The sequence below is a fragment of the Phalacrocorax carbo genome, chromosome 11 (genome assembly GCF_963921805.1).
Source record: "Phalacrocorax carbo chromosome 11, bPhaCar2.1, whole genome shotgun sequence".
Lineage (NCBI taxonomy): Eukaryota > Metazoa > Chordata > Aves > Suliformes > Phalacrocoracidae > Phalacrocorax > Phalacrocorax carbo.
The window spans coordinates 3,059,025-3,078,808 of NC_087523.1; the positions used below are offsets into that span (position 1 = coordinate 3,059,025).

The window sequence follows — 19,784 nt, forward strand, 5'->3', positions numbered from 1 at the left end:
AGACACTAGAGAAGTCTACAGAAATTAATCTGTGTCTTGTAATGAACTTGGTTTGGCCATATTCCTGCCTCAGGTGCATTTCCTTGCCACCAATTTGCAAACACCTGAATTTTTACTTTCAATAGCGCTTTCAAACACTGGTTTTAAGCTTGCATGCATGTAGGAAGGGATTTTTAAAGATGCTCTCCTCAAACATTTAATCATCAAGTGTATTTGCATGTTTGTCCTCAGCTAATTGGGGAATTAAACCAATACCACGTGACTTATCGATCACAAATAAGTAACACACCCTGAATTCTGACTTCTACCTTTTATTAAAAAAAAAACTACTCAATAGAACTCATGAAAAATTTTGACAAATATTTTTTTATCTTCCCACAGAGTAGAAGGCAAAATTCACTGAATGAATTATTAATTATGAGTTATTCATCCAGCTCTACTAAAAACTAATCTGTTCCTTTTTTAAGCATCAAAAAGGCCTTTCAAATATAAGTTGCAATAATGAAATATGGCAGCAGATCTTGAAATGTGCCCTTACCCGGTCTGCAGACACGTAAAAGGTTACAGTACCAGAGTTATTAATCCCGCATCACTCTGACAATTGATTTTGAACACAGTCTGTTGCAGTCTTTATAATGCAAGATCATAAATGTTCAAAACTAATTTATTGCTCTTTGTTCCACCTGGCAAAAATATACTGTCAAATTGAGTTGTGTTGACGCAAAGATGCAGATGAGTATTGAAGTCTTATTTTTATCCACGTTTGTAAATTTGTTTGCAATACCTGCGTGTGGTTAGAAACATTCACAAAGGAGCGAAGAAAGAGGAAGAGATTACGCTGTCTTTAACCAACAGGAAATATTTGCACAAATAGCAATAGGTGTTTATTTTTAAATTAATGGGGAAGAGTCATTATTTTGATGTGTCAGTATTGATATTTTCGGTTTGTGCTCTGCTCCCCGGTACCTGTCAGATTTTCTAAAGTACACATGAAAAAGCACTTGCTCTATATGCGTATTGACGTACATACCAGGCAAGGATTCCCCACAAACCAATGAGGGATACGCAAAACCTTTCATCCTGCATCGCTTTTTTTTTTTTTTTAATTAGTAATTAAGAAGCCTGAACCAATTCCATTCATACTGAAAATTCCTGAACTTGCCTTTTCTGCATGCGGCAGTTGCCGCCGCTCCTGCGCATGCCAGGGAAGTCCCGACCTCGGAAGAGGGACGCACCAGGAAAGGAGGGGCGGGGGACGAAAAGGGAGAAACGGATCCACTTCACATAGTCGTAACACATTCATTGGTAAAGATGAGGGGTTTTTTTAAGGATCAAGAAGAATATATTATAAGGAAGCTTATTTTAAGAGTAAAATCCTGTCCCATAGACCAAGCATTCCGTAATGAATGAATCACGAGTTTTCTAAAGGCCACTACCGAAGCAGGGAACTGAAATGCAAAAAAAAAGAGACAGGGAAATAAAACAGAGGCGCGTTTCAACACCAAAAATACGCCTATCCAGAAGTCTCCATTTCTCATAGTCTCTAAAGTATTTTTTCTAGGTAGAAAGGTGGACCTGTAAAATCACTGTTCTTTTCAAAACAACCACGTAATACTTCTTTAATAACACTTCTCAATCTTACATATTTTACAGTCGAGTAATACAAACTTCGTCTTTGCATTGTGTAGGGGCAGAATCATTTAATCGTCCTGGCAAGTTTACTCGTTTTGAATTATTATTTTTACCACGATTATGAAGTAGAAAAGCTATCTGACTGCATGCTAGAACTGCTGCATTCATGACTTGTAGACGCCTGTATGATATTGAAATTAATTTCCAGCATAAAACAGTTAACAGAATAACCCTAGATAAAGGCAAGTATAATATGAATTTCATTCTTTTTGTTGGCAATGCCGTAAAGTCTATTGCTCAAGTAAAGAGCACTTTTCTGAGCCAGCTACAAATTAATTTTACCATTCTTCTTCAAATATGAATTTTAAAAGTCAACTAAAGGCTACAACAGCTTTGAAACATTTCGGTGATTGTTTTAATTACCTATCATACAGCTGTGAGACACTGCAAAAGGGAGGGGTGGGGAGAGCAGGGAGAACAACACCTGGTCTATTAGCAATTGTTCTTCTGACACAAAGAAGAAAAAATAGTTTCCAAGCACTCAAACCAACAGAAAGCTCAGCAAAGTCAACACAGATTTTTATTGTCAGTACATTAACGTGGTATTTTTATTCTGGACTATGCAGTTTCATTCTCTCAATAACTAGTTTCACTGTTAAATAAAAATACCAAATCTCCCAACATTAAATATATGAATTCTGAGAGCTTTTAAACCTTGCTTTTCAACCCAAAGTTGATGCACATGCTACAATAAGTTGCTAAAGGCATACATGGGCCTTCTTTCTAGGGTCTCATTCTCTAGCACAAAAGCTCGCTGCACTTTTACACGCAACTGCACAAAAAGGCCTATTTTTTGTCATTCCGACCCTTGATAGAATTGGGATCTAGAGGCTATTAGGACTTCTGATGGCCTTTGACACCCTGGCTTCCAGCACCTCAGCAATCAGTCAGTGCCGGGGTAACAAAAGACCGCTCAAACGTACAGTTGTCATCCCCACGCTACATCTGTTGGCCATGCCGTTAGGAAGTGTTGACCCCGTCATTTCACTGTAAACACTGCCGAAATCAACAACAACAAAAACAGAAATGAAAAAGGAAACTGGATGTCAAAAGTCAGGTCAGCACATTTTATTTGCACATGTGTCGGTAAAGATAGAAGGAATCACTGAATTAAATTAAATCAAAGCAAACCTGCTAATTAAAGCGCTAAAATTATGTTTGTGAAGATGTGTGACTGCTTTCCTGCTTATCTGCAAATAAGCCTCCCCATAATATAAACATGTTTCTATCTCCACTTCATTTATAATAAGTCTTTAGGCAGATTGTAATTAGTATTTTGAGTTTCCAATAGAAGATCTCTTGTGCTACCGGAGAAATATTTTTCCTGACCGTCAGAATACTTATTACTTCAGCTTCACTCTCAAGGGTTCTCACCTGTCCTTCTCACGCTGGTCAAAGCCTTGCATCCAATTTGTCTGACTCAAATTGTGTGGGTATGTGTCTGAATACCATCATCTTCATAATGTATTGTCTGCAGTTAACCACAAACGCGGGCATTGTATTCAACTCCACCTACAAGCCAAACCAGAAATTATTACCAGTTTTACTTCAATTTGTTCTGTAGTTTGCTTTTCATTCAATGTTGAAAGAGCAGTGAAAATGATCATGTTAGGGAGTAGAAGAATGGGGTCAAAACAAAAGTTTTGCACAAAAAAGCTATACTGTTTACAAAAATCAACTTTTTTGTTTCTGTTTTACTTATTCCCAAGTTCACAACACATAATTTGATACAAACCCAATTACATAGCTCAGTGATTTACTGGCAAAGCTGGCCAGAAGAAATTATCTGGCTTTAGCTAATGCGTATGCCTATTTACAGTCAAAACAAATCCATAGAAAATTGCAAAATGGCCACAAAGAAAAAAAAAATCAAGTCAGAAATGCATCAGAAGGGCTATAGTATGCAAGCCGAAAAAAGTTCACCTTATACTGTGTTTTCTCTGGATAAAACGTGGTTACGAGTACGGCTCCAGTCTTTCAGATCACGCGCTCTTTATTTATTCCAGTATTTAACTTTAAGCACGTATGGAGTTTCATTGGCTTGGAAAGCATGGTGTTTTCTTTTTTTGCCCTTTTCATAATTTTTTTAAGGATTAGTTTGCAGAGTTAACAAAATGCATGGACTGACTTCAACAGGATTACTCAGATGTTTACCGTTACCCATGGGTTTGAGCAGGGTTTTTAAATTCAGGGCTATAAGGCATTGGGCCACAGAGGTGCATCGCCTTAATGAATGGCGATGCAAATGGAGTGTGATCTGATACTGGTATCTTGAACATGAAAATCGTAACCAGTAACCCTGCAATAATGTCTGTGCATTACGTATGCTGACAAATGTCTTTTTGTTGTTGTTGAAACATTACTGAAACTATAAAGAATGCCTTGGGCGGAGCGCCGGCTGTTTTTAATATAGTTTGCATAAAGTGAAATTTCTAAGCCAAAAATACAAATGAAACATTTATGATTTCTTAACTGCACAACCAATAATTCCAGGTTATTGTATATACGTTCCCTGACATGACCACCGGGCGCAACTCTCGGACAGAGATTTTGTTGGACGTGGCCCAGAGTTCATTCACTCACTTACCTCAGAGCAAATGCCTCCTAAAAATACATCAAATCGTAAATATGCTAAACCCCAAATTTTGCTGTAATTGCATGTGCCAGCACTAAGTCCTACATCAATAAGAAACCCCACTGATGTCAGCGTGGCTTGTGACAACACAAGATTTCCCTCCCCTCAGTACAGCTACAAAACTGGATCCTTGGTGAGTATATTTGAATTATGTGGATTATATATGATTAAACAGATTTGGATTAAATCACGGCAATGGGCTGTCTTATCAAGACCGTACTGTCAGGACCTCACTGATGTACAGTAATCAAGGTGACCTTACAGACTTATTACAACCCAGAGCAAACTCTGATCAACTTCAGTGGCTGAGGATTTTTTTTTTTCACTCTGCAAAGATCAGGCTGGAAGTTGTAAGGAGTTAAAGTACTGCTTTCCTGATGAATAGTTTTCGTGCCTTAAAATTATGATTCAGGCAACAAAGAGCAATCTTTCTTGCAGGGGAAGCAAATCTCAGCTAAACTCCTTGAGCTCCGTTTCATTCATCAGGAGGGAAAATACGGCTGGCCGCACCTTGTCCTAGCGTGCAAGAAAATCCAAATAAAGAACAACGTCTGAACAAAGAAATCCACCAAAATCCCACCCAATTCAAGTTTGCCCTTCATTGCATCACTGCATTATTTCACCTAATTTTAAAAAAATGCTCTCAATACAGTTGTGAAACCTTACTTTTGATGACTAGGTTTAGTCTCCATTTAACCAAGAAATTGTTTTGTAAGTGTCCGGTAGGGTTAACCATAAGCGACAGAAACAAATTCCTTCCTCGCTGGAGTAGCGAGGATACAGCTGAGAAAAGAATTTGGTGACATGATTCTACAATAACTTGCAGCTACCCAGGACTAAAGTGTTAACTCCGAAACCTTCAGACAATTCTCAGGCTGCTGCTCCAGTAGAAGGGTAGAAGGGTTTAACAGCTCGAGAGCCTCGTGGATGCTGATACGCATCCATGTATTTAACACAGGTAACATTGGGCAACCATCGCTACAGAGGTCATTCTGAGGGTAGGGAGGAAAAAGACCTAACAGATATAAAAAGGCAAAAAAAAAAGACCCAGGCTGCCAAAGTCTGGGGGTTTGGCAGAGTAACAGAGATGAACTAATCATCAGCCCAGCTTTTCTGCACCGAGGCTTTCAGCTTTCCACGCAGAACCCTGTGCCTCTCTCCCTTGGATTAAGGAGCCCAGAAGTCCCTGGGTCCATATATAACTTTGAAGAGAAAGAGTGAGAAAAAGGGAAAGTAATGGCATCAGGAACACTTCCCTGAAGTTTCCTGCAAGTCATGCATCAGCTCAAAAAGATTTTCAGCCCAAGATACCATATAAAAATTTCAAAAGGCTTGCTGGGGGTGGAAAGCTGTTATGTAATCTATTAACACTTCAAATATTTTGTGCTGCACTATATCTCTCACAGACACGTGTAGTAAACATGATGCTTTGAACCGCTGCCTTCACATCTGTATTGGAGGACCTGTGTTATGCAGTCAGGTTGTGGCGAAGCCACAGGTCTGGAAACTTCCTCCCCTTTAACAGCCATCCTCTAAACGAGTCCCCCCACCCCGTCCTCTCCTCCACCAAGGACATTTTTAGTAAGATTGCGGTACAGCTAATTACATTACCATGGCATCCAAGTACCACACAGTCATGAGACCTACTTCTTTTAACAGTCCTTGGGTTTGTAGAGAGGAGTTAATAGGGAAACATCCTCGCGTTTGAAGAGCTGAGGCACAAGGTCAAGTCGTTTGTCCAACCTCACTGCAGAAAATGCACAGGGCAGGAAATTGCTCACTGCGGCGTAGCTGCCAGAACGGACTAGCTGCCAAAGCAGCTGCATGACCACCTACTTAACCAGCCACCATGCCCTCAGAGCCGCTCTCAGGAGAGAGTGCTGGAACTCCACGAGGAAACCTTGGACAAACAGAGCGAAATCCCTGCGCTCGCCACCTGCACTCCGCAGCCTCCTGCTCCGCCATCAGCCCTCACCGTAGCATCAGGCCGAACTGACGGCCCCGGGGCCTCGCCAGCTTCCCAGAGTCCATCCTGGTGGAGTCCTGGTGCCTTCTTCTGCAAAGGCACCTGAGGTGTTTGGGCAGCCTGCCCCTAGGCAGAGCTCGCCCCGCAGATGGGAGCGGCGCAGATGCCCGTGCCGAGCGTCAGGGACCATGTGCCCGTTTGCTCTGCAACAAACAGGTTTCTGTGGCAAATGTCAGGGAACCTGGATATTTATCAGGGCCAACTTCCCCAGTCCTCTTCTCTAGTCTTGGGGCTGGAGTTGCACTCTGTGCTATTCAGATGGTATTCCCTGACCATGAGCTTCCTATAGATGGTGGTCTGAAATGAGCCATCACTTGCATGGATTTCCCATGTGTCCTAACTCACGTGGCCCTGCCTGAAACTGGACTTGTCCAGGACAGCTACTCTGATCCCTTTCAGCTCTTCAAGAGCAGACGCTAACTTGAAGAGCTATTTTCTCCATGCTATGCCTCCACACAGAACAGAATGACTCTTTCTAATTCTTCTCACCGAGTTCTCTCATCTATTTCCATTTGCTTCCTCTAACAGACTCAAGTCACATCTGTGCTATGGAAGAGTTTGGTCATGACTTACTGAAGCCTCTTGTTTGTTTGCCTATTACTGCTGTTAGCTCAGTTTAAACCTTGAAGGGTTGTGTGTTGTCTTTGGCGTTGCCATCTCTCACTGCTCTGATGCTAAAACATTTCTTCCTACATACTTGCACAGCATTTTCACCAGATAATTATTAAAAAAGCAACCACAACAAAACCTGGAGTGGAGGGCTTAAGCCCCACTTGTGGAAAGCACAGCCTGCTCAGTCCCACTTTATGATAGCGAGCTTTATGATAGCAACAGGCTCAACCACAGCAGTTTGACAGGCTCGTAATTTATTAAATTAACATTAAACTTGCAGTACTGCTTCCTGAACCTGTCAGTCAGCTAACCAAGACAACCAGCTGAATACTAAGATATATTCTGCCACTGAACTATCTTACTGCTTAGAGCTGAGGACTGTTAAAATTGAGGGTGGACCCCAAATAGCCAGCAGGGAAGGACATTGGCCAAAGGCGTAACCCACGGGAGAGCTCACTTCTACAATAAAACCTGTTCAAAGCTTTGCCAAAAACCCATGGATGTCATGGTGTCGGTCTGCTCTCCGTTACTCCACATGCAATACTGGCAGTAGCAGACAGATTAATTAATATAGATAACAGAAACAGTAGCATATAATCATAAAAGAGAGCGCTGAAACCACAAAGGACTACAGTTTCCCTATGGCACAGCAGTATTATTTTCAGCATCCAGTCCCTTTTCAACAGTATTTTTAGAGGAATAGCAGTCGGCCAGATACAGCCATGGATAATCAGTAGAGGAGAGAGAGAAAGAAAACCCTGCTCCTGACAATCAGTGTCTACACTTTAAGCTGCAGAAGAAACAGCTGCCTAGCTGTTCATTAGAGAAGGGATTTGCCAAACACACTCCCTGATGCTCTGTTATGCAAGGTAGTACTATGTGTATTCTCTCCTTCCGCAGAGATGTAGTCGAACAGCATTCGTATTTAGTTCTCCCATCCCCCTAAATCTTCTCCACAAAGGACACTGTCACCACCAAAGCTCTGCAACAAGGATCGTTTATATATCTGACAACCTTTAAACCCCCAAAGAAAGGGAAAGGGAAGCAGTAAAGCTCTCTGAAGAGCTCTTTGGTGGAACAAGCAGAATTATGAGCAGCAGGAGAAATATGAGTAATTAAGACAACAGTATATCTATATCTTACAGCTGACAGAGTGAAGCTGCAAGTTAGCTCTGGGCAAGGTGTTAGCAGAGGAAAGAACTGAGCAGACTGTTTCTAATGTTATTGTTGAAAAGCCAGCCCGGGAAAAAGGCTAAAGGGACAATTTCATTAAAAAGAAGGAAGTAGGTTGGCTTAAGAGAGCAGTTAGATGCAGACTTGTAACATTAAAGGAACAGGTCAACAGCTCTCTGTAACAAGACAAGCAATCGTTTGGGGAGTCAGCCGATGTGGCACTCTTGCTGTTCTTAAAAGAAAACGCTCTTAAATTATCTGTTGGTGTGTTACACAGAAAATTAAAGCTGCAGAATTACACCACAGCACGAAACAAAGCACTAGGGCGGATCGAGGCTGCAGGAGAGCGAAGGAGAGCAAGCCACGACTTTTTCCAACGAGCAGCCCAAAACAGAGGCTGGTTTTAGGCAGTCAACGTTCACCCAGAGCCGGCGCGGTGGCCAGGACGCAGCATTTGCTCCTGCCCGCGATCAAACCAGCACGTTCCTGCACCAGCTCAGGTGCAAGGACCCGAGGTGACAGGGCTGTGCCGCCGGGGTGCCGTCGGGGCTGCAACCGCTGCACGGAGGGGCCGGGTCCGCTCCCACACCGCAGCTCCTCTGGCAAGTGCATAAACTCGATTTCACTCCTTCCTCCGGCACACGGCATGCTCCAGCGATTCCCCAGCTGGCAGGACGGCCCTTTGTGGCTACAGCAGCATGGTTTATAGCAGCCCTGAGGCTGTGTTTTCCATCTAGTATATATAAGTGAATTAGTGGAAAATTTGAGCTTACACAAATCACAGAGCCAGCACACAGTTTGTCATGGCCAGGCAGCCTTTTCTCAGGGCTGGAGCAGCAGTAATGAGGTGCAGTAAAGAAACTGCGGGCTGCATCCATGGTTCCTGCATTACAGCTGGATTTAGAGCTGGGAAAGGAAGTGCTGTTAGTCGAGAGGGGAAAAAAAAGACCAAGAGCAGCTCCCATGTCTACATAGATTGACTGCATGGCCGGCACAGTCACCTGGGGCTTGCAGCCGAAAAGGTCGATGCACGGATATTTGGAAAGAGCAGCCTTCCTCCCTCGCCTCCCAGGTTCCATCTGTGTGAAGGAGGAGATGGGAATTACACAGAGTGCAATATTTGCACTAGAGAAATGGCAGAGGGGTTGCTCCAAATTTACATTGCTGTAAACAAGAGCAGCATTTGTCCAAATGATAAGAGGTGTAGCAAAGGCAGAGCCCAGAGGGCACCAAATGAGGGTCACCAGCTGCAACTGCTGCTGCCACCCAAGAAGAGCTACACGTCTGCAGTAGGATGGGGGACAGGGAGGTTGGAGGTGACCAAATCTCTCGCTACAGTTTTCAGGTGATTGCCCCAGAATGCCTGTCACAACATCTTGTACAGCCGAGTTTCTAGCCACGCTCTGGCCGAGTGCCCCGGCAGCTCCTCCTTCCTGCTACGCCTTTATTTGCACTTACAAGTCCCAGCTCTTCTCAAGCATTTGTGTGGCCCTATCAACAGCGACAACACTAATTTACATTAAAAATACACCTGGAATATACACACTTCACAGCGAAGCACAGCATAGGTATTCCCTGTCTCTTTTTCCTTTCCTACTTTCTCAGCCAGCGCCGCAGTGAGTGATGGATCATGCCATTCCTGACCACTCCATCACTTATTTGGTGCAGAGAGTCTGAAGCAAAGGGTTTTCTTGCTACAGACTATTTGCTGCCATTTTCTCTACTACAAAGAAGTATGTGTGCCTGTGCGAGGCGCCTGCGTCACCCTTTCCTGCACGAGGCTGAGGGGAAGCCTGCTCTCTGCTTATTTCAAATCACAAACTCTAATGGCTCCTTAAAATACACACTTCTATTCAGCCCATAAATCAAAATAGATAGTCAAATCCTGCTTATAGATCTAAATCCTTCTTATACTCTTGTGTAGCTCCATTATGTACCTGAGGTGTCACACTGCCTATATATTTCTGCCTCCGGCTTCAGCCACGTCCTAGCACTGATTGAGAGCACCAGAGTGCATAGCCCTTAAAAACTCAAGAATTTCTCACTTTCCTGAGCACTAAAATGCATCTAGAATTAGGAAAAATGGCCTCCTGTCATTTTGTTGACTTGCCAATGAGTTTATTTACTCACTCATCCCACAGAGCAACTGTTTCATGGAAATGCAAAAATGTTTAATATTCCACTGCAGCGCCAGGCAGAGGTACCTGAGCCTGGCCCCTGGGCCAAGCAAAGCCAATCGCAAGGCTGAAACCGCTCATCAGCTGCTTTTCGTATAAAGGTGAGCATCTTTACGTTTCTTTGGGATATATATTGTTAGAAAGGGAGCTCAGAATTTCATATGATTATCATATTATAGACAGCATTCCTTTGATAAAGGGTCAAAGATCAGGAAGAGAACAAAAATAAGGAAATAAAACCCAGCAACGGTCAGATCTTTAGCTGGCATAATTGGACACCGAAGTCCACGGAATGGTGTCCATTAGCAGGAGTGGGTGATCTGACCCATATGCTTACCACTTTCAAGTATAAAGATTAAAACAACACGCCTAACAGTAGAAATGTGTTATATTACATTTCAGAGAGGCTCGGGCTGCCTAAAACTCTAGAGAAATTTCCAGCCTGCCATCATAAAGACTTCAAGGCTGTTTACCCAAACTTCTCAAGAGCTCCTTCTAAAAAAGGCTGATGAGCAACCATGTTCAGCAACACGGATTTTTAATGTAATCTGTTTATAGTTTTAGAACAATTTCCAGAATAGAACATTTTTTTAAATGTCCTGAGCCTTTAGCATTCTCACTTTGATCATCTCCCATCACGTTATGGTTCAGAACAGAACGTGATGGAGCCAGGCTAACGAATCTGCCAGAAATGACATCAGAAAGCCGAGTGACCTGAAAAAAAAAAAAAAAGTACTCTATTTGAGCACTACGCTCTTTTTGAACATTTTCCTTTTTATTTTTTTTTAATACATTTTAATTAATTTTTTACTTTCACTGGATTTATTTTGCTTGCATGAAAGCTCGGAGCTTGTTCTCAGAAAAAACTCCAACTGAAAACAAAAGGAGCCTTATCTGGCCAAGGGAAGACTGTCGCAGGTCCTCAGATAACAAGAGCTAACAATTCTTTCTGGGGTTGAACAGTTTAAATAACAAACACTTTCTTAGAAGGTTAACTCTAAATAATAATTGTAGGTTTTGTAGCCGGTGGAAGGGAGAGATTGGTCTTTGACAGAGTTTATATTACTAACCTGATGCGAGCAGACAGCTGCAAAAATGAAGAGATATCAGCGATAAAAATATTCTTTCTAGGTTTAGGCAGGAGCAATCGCATAGTAGCGCAGGGCAAATCCCGCCGGCCTCTGCGCAGGTAAGCGGTCCTTACGGCGACTGACCGACGCGGCTCTACTGACCAGTGGGCACAGCAAAGTAGCATGGAGCTGCTTTAAATGCTTTTAGCACTTCACATTAAATTTCACATATATAGCTTGCACTCCTTTCAAAAACTTTGTCTACACAGTAGCGTTCATCACCCTTTTAATTCAAGCCATTTTAGAACTGGCAAATAACTTGGTTTAAAAAAAATAATTGTGGTAATGACAGCCCCTCCTCCCCTTGTATCTGATGTAGAAATAGGTAATTTCTAGTACTAAAAGTGATTGAATTTGTTGCATTTCCAACTTGTATTTTAACAATGCATTACCTCCTGAATTGCTGCATAAATATTAATAGACAGCCTGATAAGGAACTTTTGCCCGTAATGCCCTTGGAGAACCATAATCACGGCGAGTGGAGCAAAAGAGATGAGAGAGTGCGCTGAAGATGGTGGCTCTATCCCCCAGCTTCACAGAGCTACCCTAGGTCAGGCGCTTTCCATGCAGTAGCGCAGATGAGCAATATCTCAAAGCCTAGACTTTGTCTAGTAGGAGATGAAAATCCTGTAGACATTAATCTGCCCGATACTCATCTGAAATACCGCCCCGAAAAATTCCCATTGATACCGAGAAGAGCTACAGATTTTTCTCCAAATTAGCCAGAAGTAATTGCTGACTTTGTATACCTTTAAATTTCGCCTGCAGATGTTTGCTATTCTAATCACCTCCAAAATGATTACATAGCATTTATCTACCTGAATTTCCTTCCTGTGATACAATTTCATTAAAAGTCACAATCACCCTGGCTAAGAGAAGCCAAGTGCCGACAGACCCCCTGAAGCCATGCTCAGCCTTCTTGAAAATTGGGCAGTTATTTATAGCCCTAAACACAGACTTTGGGGGCTGAAATTCAGGATCCCCTTTTGGAAAACCATTTTGGGCAGCCTTTGTGATCTGCTGTAAACCACTTTTCTGTTTTCTGAGGAGACGACACTGTTGATTTTTGTCACCCCAATGCAAGAGCCTCGCTTGAAACCTCAACATACGGGCAGTAAAAAGCACAAGGAGAAGAGATTTCTGCTCAGCAACACCTATTGCACAGCTGTATTTTGGACACTGGCAGACTATGCTAAGGGTTAAGTTAATTTAACTTGCAGCAAGTTAGAAAACCGTGCGAGTTTAATCACAGATGAACTCCAGCGGGCAGTTTGGTAGCTCACAGACAAATGTTCTCATTTTTATTCTTTATAGGAGGTGCTCGAAATATCATAAACCATATTTAAGGAGGGAGAAATTTCATGAGGGGAGGGAGCTGTGTTATATGATAGAATAAGAGAAAAAGGCAACTTACTCTTTTAAAATTTAAATCCAGCAAAATTACCAGAAACGCTGCTGGAAACAGAGCGCTGCGAATTCATTATTTTGTTTCAAAGTTAGTTTATCATAAATCTGCCCTCTGACACGTAATAACTAGTAACATTTCGAAGGTTATTTGATAGTAAGTTCAACAGTGTAGGTGACTGAACACGTGAGCTGCATGATAATGAGTCCCAGGGGAAATCAGGCTTTAGGATGCAGGGTGAAGCATCCCTAGGCTTGTATTCAAATGGAAAAAAACATATTCAAAAGTTTATTGTTTATCTCCTAAGAACATCAAATAATACACAGTCCTTCGAATCAAATGTATAAAGCATGCACGAGAACTATTTGCTGGGGGGAAATGCCTGATTTGATCCAAATTCAAAAAAACTAATAGCTCCTGCGCTGAAACGCATGGAGTGATTTTGATAGAAAAAGTGGAGGGGAGTATTTTGGTTTGTTCTTTTACAGAACTAAAAGGCATAGCAAGTCAATTTGTTCTTGCATGAGACTCTAGAAAGAGGAGCTAGAGAGCATTAAAACTAGTTGTTTTCAAATCCTCCACGTCTCAGTACAATAGAGTTCTTTAAGTGTGACAAATACAAATTGCGCTACTCATCCTGAATTCCATTTCCAAAGTGCGTTGGCTGTAATTGATTGATTCGTAGTGTACAAACTAATTTAAAGCCAATAAGGAGAGCAAAAGATTTTATTTTTCAGCAGGGAGGTGTGGTACCCACACCCCACTCCAGCAGTATAATAGAGCCCCACCTCTCAGCTCGTTAAGCTCTTAAATAGTGAGCCTGATGCTGCCCTCCCCAAAGTCAATGGCAGTTTTGTCATTAGCCGTGCCGGAAAAGCACGAAGACAGAACTTTTTTTATATTAAACTGCCTGTATCACAAATGCCAAGGGCAGCGTCATTCCAAGCCCGTAACTACCCGGCCGCTGGCATCCTGCCACCCCACCGCGGAGCGGAGATGGAGGGGACGGGAGCCGGGTCCCCCTCCTGCTCCTGCCTTCCCCGCTCCGCTACTGCTGCTCACCTCCAGCCTGGGCGGATTTCTGCCCGTGGAAGTTTGCGGAGGAGGCATTGTGGTTAAGGCTTGTTGCTGGGTTTGGATATATCGTGGAGAACTCCGCTGCCAAATTTCCATCCTAAGAGAAAATTTTCAGCTATTAAAAGTGATCAGACGTCACTCCTGCTGGTTAGGTGTACAACCAGACCTGCCGAGCCCACTGGTTGCCTCCTTTTAGCAGAGGTACATAGTCCTCTCTCTATCGAGAGGCTGTTATTTCATAATGTATTTTGAACATCGAAACCAAAATTAGACTCTACATTCAACGTGCCTTTCAATAACCAAAATCCATTTCCTGCACGTGTTTTTAAATTGTTCTCCTTTTTTAAATCGTTACGTAAATTGTTGCGTACCCTATACTTAAGCGGTGAAAAGTTAGGCGGCATATATCTTACTTAACATCCCTCTATCAGTCCAAACTCTTAATATTACGATGGTTTTTTTCAGAAATGTAACGGGCAGAGGTTTGCTGACACGCCATAAATCCTAATTATCGTTAAAATGCTAAATTCTATGTTGACAAAAATCAGCGGTTGAAATGCTCTTACCTAGACAAGCCCTCAAATATGCAATGAACGTTTGTTTATCTGCTTGCTCTATGAGTATATATTTCCAACACAGCCTTTTTCCATACCTTAACTTTGGGAAAACAAGGGCATTTATATATGCACCAAAGGCAAAGATAAATAAAACAAAGAGGCAATAATGCTGCCTAAAATGCTTTCTACTCTTCCTAATAAAGAATTACTACGTAGAAGATGGCTGAACCCAAAATCTAGCACAATCTCGAAGGTTACAAAGAAAATATATTTAGAAGAGACGGCGAACTTTCCAGATGCATTCCTTGAAATACTGTTACCCGCTCTTCAACCTTTTTTTTAATGTTTACACATATAAGATGTACTGAGAAAATTAGAGCTACTTTACAATACGAAAGACAGGGAAAAATGGCCACAGAGCTATCAATACAAATATTAAATAAGAATGGTCTAAAACAGATCGGTCCTGGACTTTTATTACAATTCCAGAAAAGAGTTAAAAATGTACGGTACTAGACGAAGCTGGTTCTGCCCGGTGCTGTGATATTAAAATGTGCATAAATCAGTGCACTCATTCTCCTATCGAGCATAAAGCTCCTGGCTGCCGGTTATCGGAGGTATTCGCAGATCCACACCGAGCAACTCGACTCGGGGTCCTTCCTCTGTGTGGTCTTTCAGAACTGTCGTTATCAGCTTTCTGTTTATTATTGTGCTCAGTTTAAAGGGAATTTGCCAAGTGATCCCTGGACTCCAATCTTTAGGCCTGTTGTCAGGACAAATTAATTTCTGTGGAAACCCACTGTGCCTCAGATACCATCTAGGAAATGTAGGATTAATGGAGTCCCTGTACAACAAGCTTTGTAGTGCGGCTGCTGGGGGAGGGGAGCGACTCTTGGAAGGGAGAAATAACAAAAATAAAGCCCCTGCACTTCGCGTGAGTTTAGGGGGACTTTACATTTTTTTAATTTCATCAACTCACATTGATAATATTTAAAATATAGCGTAGTAACTGGATAGGAACAGGCGACTTTTTATCAAAAAGAACAGTGAAAGGAAACTCTGTGTTACCAAAGATGAGGGAACTGAGGTCTAATTACCAATATTTCCTATTTTATGCACTCAAGCCAATCTCTTCAGTAGGTAAAAATAGGATATTAAAAGAAACAGTCTCCTGTGAATCTTAGTGGAAAATAATGAAACTCAGTACATGATCTTTTGGAAAAGGGGTATTAAAGCTGGATTTCCTACAGGGCCAGGTCATTACATTGTTAGCTGATATTTGAGGCTCTTTTTTCAAACTGTATATTATCTCATTGTTAAAAATGCCCAACTGCCACTGTTCTTGCACTAAGTACACTTTAGAAAAAGACTTTCCTGCCTAGGAAAAGAAGTAGTTATTTTCCTTAGTGATGCTAAATTAGAGCTGAATTTAGAGCTGTAACAGGTAAAGCAATGTTTTCCCCTTATGTTTTAACTTCAAGAAGAGAAGAGAAGAGAAGAGAAGAGAAGAGAAGAGAAGAGAAGAGAAGAGAAGAGAAGAGAAGAGAAGAGAAGAGAAGAGAAGAGAAGAGAAGAGAAGAGAAGAGAAGAGAAGAGAAGAGAAGAGAAGAGAAGAGAAGAGAAGAGAAGAGAAGAGAAGAGAAGAGAAGAGAAGAGAAGAGAAGAGAAGAGAAGAGAAGAGGAGGAGTTCCAATACATTTTACCAATCCTTTTCTCATTTTCAGGAGGGTGACTCTGCCCGTGGTTAGATATACAGGTTTAATATCTTACAGATCGGGAATTCTTACCCTTATACTTTTTTCTTGAAAAATAAATCAGTTGATAACGTACAGGACAAAGATAGCAGACACACAGGTCCACATTCTGTATTGTCCTACATCTTGTGACTCCCCTGTGCAATCGGTGAGGCGTAAATCAGCCCTGAAGTTGGCCTAAAGTGGCACTAAACCACCTAAAGGATCACAAAATGAGACACAGAGAACTATCCCAATTCTTTAAGGTCAAACACTATAAGCAGAAGTTGACTTCCTAACACGGTGTTGTTACAGTATTAAACTGCTAACAGCGGTGCTCATTTTGCCACAGTGCATTTCCAGTGCACTTGTAATACCTTTTAAGCTTGGCAGATGCAGATGTTGAAGCTGCAGCAGAAGGCTCCCTTAACACATCTCTCCAGCTTGCAAACACCTCAGTGCACGCTGCTTTTCCTTCAGAGGGCAAAATAGGAGCGTTGCAAGAAAGCACAGGTTTTTTGTGGGATGCCACATTTTGTTTGGAAGAGCATTTGTGGAGAAGATTAATTTTGGGAGATTATTTTATTAATCTTAAGATCACCTGCACATGAGAACTACTTTCTTTTTAATAAATATTCCAAATGAATGTATTCTTCCCCAACTAAAACATTTAATCTTGAGAGACTTTTTATATGCCAGTTTTTACTATTACAGAAATTCAATTAACTCCATAATTATGAGCACAATTACCGTTGAGTGTTACATGTGATTTGGTTGTAGCAGCTACATGGCACACACATACACTCTGTTTTATGATTAAAAACTTATAATAATAATAGGCAAAAATTCCCAAAGATAATTCTTATTCTTCGGATTGTGTGCACTGTTTTATGTATACAAACAATTTTTTAAGTATGCTGCTCACATTCTGGCAATGTTTAATTGCAGTAAGCATGTTATTTGCAACCAGTGGGTCAGATTCCCAGCTGACGGAAAGTCACCCAACCTGTGGCCATTTACCTTCAGCATCAGCCTCGTCCCACTAACTCATTCTGCAACAAACTCAAGCCCACGGCAAAGGCAGTAAATGAAGCCCCAAGGATTTATGCACGAAGGGGAAAAAAATAAAGTAGAAAACAGAAGAAAAATAAAAGGAAAAAAAGAGGAAAACATATACGGTGGAGGAAGGGAAACTCCATAAACTCTTTTAAAACTTTACACACTGCCAGGAAGGGAGCCTCCAGGCAGGGGAGGGCTGCGGAGGACTGCCGCAGCGCTGCCCTGAAAGCCCTCCGCACCGGGCACCACGACCGCGTGTTTCGGGGCGGCGCTGGCGGGTCAAGAGGCAGGATCGATAGGTCTGCACCGAGGCGCTGCCTGGCAGGAACCATCGCACAAACCCGGCTGCAGGTTGCTCTCGTAGCAAGCAGGGGGGCTGCGGGCTGGACCTCTGCCAGGCAGAGCCCGGGAGCGCTTCATCGCTTCTTTAGGAAGAGTTAAAGCACGCCAGTTTTTATGCCAGGCCATGAAATGCCAGGCTGGGGTCAGCAAGGACGTTAGATTTAGGGGGTTTTAGGATTGAGATGGCTAAAAGCGAAGTTTAGGAGTACAGTCATGTTACGGTCTTACAGAGGGTCCAAGGTGGAATACAGCGCTCCCCGTTCACACGCGGCGCTTGCAGAGACACCTCAGGTAACGGCCGCCGCGCAAAAGTCACCATGCGCGCTGTTGTCTCACAGTCTGAATATCTGTGACACCTCCTGTGTCACGGGTGTTTGTTGACTCCTCACCGAAACTCTCTGTTCACGCACTCCTTTCCTTAGGTACACCTCACCCTCTGCACATCGGAGCTCAGGTCGCACCGTTACGCTGCACCATCAAGAAGGCGAACTATCGTAGATGGGCTTAGATTATTTCAGATCTTACACAGAATAATTCCGGTATCACTCACACAATCTTTTGCTTAGACTAAGCAAACCTCCAGTTCAGGTAGCTCAGCCTAGCCCCCCAAATGTCAATCCTACTGTGCCCATTTATGTCAGCCGAAACTCTGGCCCTACAGACTCTTCTTAATCTAGTAAGAACCCGTTTCTGCTAACACAGCAATATTTACCCTGATCTCCACCTTCACCTGCTCCTCTTCGTATAAGGTTTTTCCACCTAGAAGTGCACAGGTGGGCAGGACTCCTTCAACACAGCAACCAGGGCTTTACCAAGAGAGGTCCATGGACTTTGAACACCCAAGAAATCATCGGTATAATAAGAACAGGGGTCCAGACCTGCCAAGGGTTAGGTCTTACCAATGGAGTAAAACATTTAAGCTTTAATGGAAAACTATAAATGCAAATACATATAAAATGAGCCATAAAATAGGCTTCTTGAGGAAATTCATGTCTCTCAACGAGAACGGTACAAATATTTCATAACATGTCAAACCCACTGTATGCGTACGTTCGTGCTTTCCTCACTCCTGGCACTATAACCACAAAAAAGGTGACTTAACAGCACTCGTAACAGGAGTTTTCCTGTCTTGGGCTATGGAATCTGCATCTCAAGAACCTGGTTAATCCTGCAGTCCCAGTCAGTAACTGAAAACAAGAGGAAAGAGGGGAAGGCAGCGTCAGGGGGCTCGAACCAGCAAGATCCCAACCCAGCAGCCCTTAGTCTGAGCCGTCCTTTAAAAACAGACCAGACCCATCCCTGCAAAGCAAGCTGCCATGTGATCTGTTTGCTGAAACAACACCTCACTCTGCTCTGCTGCGGAAGAAATTTAGTCCTTGCTCCTCTTTAATATTCATAAGGTACAGGGCTACATTAACAGCTAAGTTTTAATTTCAGAAACATTCTGACATTTACAAAGAACAGATTCCAGCCCTGGTTTCGCACTAGGTTTTTTTTCCATTATCACTGTTATTACTGGTATTAGTATCACTGTAGAAGTGATTAAAAGGTCCTGGACATCTTATTAAAATAGTCTAGATCTACTCCCCTCTTCAGCATCAAGATACATGCTGTTATTTTATAGACGGGAATAATCTTTCTGGAAATTAAATTGGAAGCATTGCCGATTCCTCTGTCCCTTCTGAAACAGAGGTACTTTTGCTGTTAAAATTGTATGTAAGATTTATTCTGAATATTTGAAGCAGAGGCAAAAATATTTACTATTTAATGCGGAACGCTCCCCAGATCTGCTCATAAAATGGGAAAATAATACAACAAGGCAAACCTTCAGAATTCTCAGGGAGATCCCTCATGGAAGTCAACAGCGCTGGTCCCTCATCTATTTTCAGGCGTTCGTTTGCTGAAGCGCAGGCACGCAAGGCTTACGATTTTACAGAAAGGGTTGGTTTAGCTGCAATTTTGGACAAATGCATTTGTGTTTACCGAGGTAGCCTTTTACGTTTAACTATGTATGTTTGTGCATCCAACCTCTTTTCCGTATTCTTCACTAAATAGAAATTCAAAAGAGTCTTAGGCGTAGATTAAACGCTTTCAAAAATCAATTCTAGGCTGGCATGGAAGTTAACCAGTCTGACCTCGTGGTTACAGACTAAACACTTCCTTAGG

The 19,784-nt window shown here is 42.3% G+C and overlaps 1 long non-coding RNA gene across 4 annotated transcripts in view; it reads right to left on the bottom strand.

The window, feature by feature from the left end:
* Nucleotides 1–19,784, bottom strand: part of LOC135315333 (uncharacterized) — an 88,909-nt gene that overhangs the window by 60,253 nt on the left and 8,872 nt on the right. For 3 of the 4 annotated variants that reach the window (XR_010374773.1, XR_010374771.1, XR_010374772.1), the window contains exon 2: nucleotides 3,067–3,204. The exons of the other annotated variant lie outside the window; for it this stretch is intronic. This is a non-coding gene — a long non-coding RNA (uncharacterized LOC135315333). The remainder of the gene's footprint in view (nucleotides 1–3,066; nucleotides 3,205–19,784) is intronic. 4 annotated transcript variants of the gene reach the window in all.